The following is a 2,901-nucleotide window of genomic DNA, read 5'->3' as shown; positions in this document are numbered from 1 at the left end:
CAACATGTAATATACACTCTCGTTTAGATCATCAGAATACTAATTCATAGATACTAAACATGGTAGGGTTACATATATGTAGGATGACAGGAATGAGTGTTTCCATCACAAGCCTGCATAAAACAGTATAAAATCTCAAAGACAACATACACGATGACCTGAAGGCTATGTGTGTTCATTCAAAGAAAGGTTTTCCTATGGATTAATTAGTAGAAAAGTCCATTTCTACTGTGCATTGTGCCTCTTGCTATGGAACATGCAGTGATTTTCCCTACTCACATTCCATCAGGTCGTAAATGGCTCTGGTCTTAGCAAACGTGTCGGGGTTGCCATGGTAACCAGTGGCCTGTGGTCATTCGCAGACATCCTGGCGCCCAGTCTATTGGGTGAGGGGTCTGTGACGACTTGTTAATCTAATGAATAACTGATTTGTTAAATCAAATGAAAAATTGTGTTTTTGATTGGTCCAGACGCTACAGAGATCAATAAATGGGCCAATGATATTACTGAGTATGTATTCAAGGTGCAAAATGTTATTAACTTGCTATTAACACCACATTTTTCTTGAAAATGTTTTCATAACTATATGAAGATTTTTATAACCTTGTTAGATATGTTCTTTTCATGAAATGCTCTTACTTGACCCAGGTATGTTTGGTAAAGTAACTAACTAAATCTAACTTAAAATTAAACTATTTTCTCTCTAATCAGTCATGAAAGTTCCCTGAAACTCTGTTATTAATATTTATAATCATCAGGAACCATTAATGAAGAATTGAGAATCTACCAACCTCTTTGTTCCTTCGTATCTTCATTTTTCATTCCGCATGCTTCTGGTCTGGATAGCTGACATTTTCACTCTCCTCTAATAAATGCAATTTCAACAGTACGTCACACACATTTCTGCTCATTTCGAAGTGTGTCTTTATGTTCAGAATAAAAATACTGCCGACATTCATTTTTCTGAATCCCAACTTGCATACTTATACACTAAAAGTATGTTTTATGCTGCTTAAAATGTTGTACATATTTTAAAGTATATAAAGATGAGTTTCATTCAAAATTAGATGGATATTCTTACTTCACATAAAGACACAAAATGTCAATGTTTGTTCTTTAGGATCAAAACAATTATTTGTTATTATAGTAACACGGCAGATAGATAATCTATGTCGTCGATGTCTTTATTTTGGTAAATTTAAATAATACACAAACAATGGCTAAACCCCTAGTCTATGCTTCCATCATTTGTTTTATTTGAAATATTTACTTCTCAAATCGTCACAGTAAAATACAAGACAAGTTTGAATATGAACGTGTTTTTGTCTTGTTATTTTTAAACTGTTTTTCCTTCTTTGTTTATAATGCAATTTATTTGTATAAGAACTTGTGTATGTATGTTGGCTACTCATTTACCCATTTGGAAATTAATTCTATTTTGTTTAATTGTTGATGACTGCCCATGACAATTAATAATAATACCAAACCGTGCTCTGACCTAAATCGAAGCACCTTTTACAGGGTATCTGCAGGATTTTTAAAATCATATGTAAGACAGGTTCACAACTGCATGTTTGCTGCTAAAAATATTAGTTGATGTTCACTTTGATCTAAACAAAAACAGCAGAAGCGCTTATTGAAAATGCAAATTCATTCTCTGCCAGCAGATGGCCCTTTAAGAACGGCAGAAATACAGCTGTTTTCCCGGTAATCGCAGTACACAAAGCAGCACAGCACCTGACTTTGAAATGTGCAGCGCTCATATTTATTCAATAAAATCATAGCCTTTGCAATTCTTGTCTTTCCATCCCCAAATTTAAGACCACTTGAAATCATAATTAAGAGTTTCTTATAAAGTTTAAGACCTTTTAAGATTCAACTAAATTTAAGGGTGTATTCAGACCAGGAAAGTCCGCTAGTTCACTTGATTTGGTCTGACCAAATACAATGTTGATTTTTTTTGTTTGGTGTGGTTCGCTTTCACACTGCCCGGAACTGTAAACAAAACCACACGTGTACTTAATTAAGGTCATCCATTCATTGGTTCATCCATTCAACCGTACCAGAGTTCATTTGGAAGCGGACCGAGACCACCTCTTCAGCTGGGTCTCGGTATGGTTGTTTGGTGCGCACCCGAGTGCGATTGCTGTATTCACACCTGCCCAAAAGATCCGCACCAAAGGGGGAAACGAACTTGAGTTTGATTCAATCGAACCAAACAAGACAGGTGTGAAAACACCCTAAGACTTTTTAAAGGGGTCATATGATGCTGCTAAAAAGAACATTATTTTGTGTATTTGGTGTAATGAAATGTGTTTATGCGGTTTAAAGTTAAAAAAACACATTATTTTGCACATACTGTACATTATTGTTTCTCCTCTATGCCCCGCCTTTCTGAAACGCATTGATTTTTACAAAGCTCATCGGTCTGAAAAGCGAGGTGTGCTCTGATTGGCCAGCTATCCAGTGCGTTGTGATTGGCCGAATACCATTATAAACGAGGCATTTGTTGCATCCAGTGGGGACATAATTACGGATTATAATGACTTATACGGTCTTTTTACGGGTTGTGTTGCATTGCGCCGCGTAAACATAAAACGATGTCTGCATTTGTGATCGGAGAAATGACAAACAACAAGCGCTACTCTACACTGCCCAAAAAACTCGCATTTGAATCATCAGTGGCAAATTCTTTAAATATAAAAAAACGGACTTACAGTCTGTGAGTCACAACAGCCGCCTAGAGTGAGCGGAGGCCGGCTCGAGTGAGCAGAGGCGGGCGGGCTTGAGAACAGCGCGGCCGGCGGATTCGACGAAGGAGCGTCTGGCGGGCTTGCGGCAATCACATGTGACAACCCCGGGCTGGACTCCACTTCGTCCCCGGGTTTTGACGGCATGGTA

The sequence above is a fragment of the Sinocyclocheilus anshuiensis genome, unplaced genomic scaffold (assembly GCF_001515605.1).
Source record: "Sinocyclocheilus anshuiensis isolate Anshui unplaced genomic scaffold, SAMN03320099.WGS_v1.1 scaffold297, whole genome shotgun sequence".
Lineage (NCBI taxonomy): Eukaryota > Metazoa > Chordata > Actinopteri > Cypriniformes > Cyprinidae > Sinocyclocheilus > Sinocyclocheilus anshuiensis.
This window is presented reverse-complemented; position numbering follows the sequence as displayed.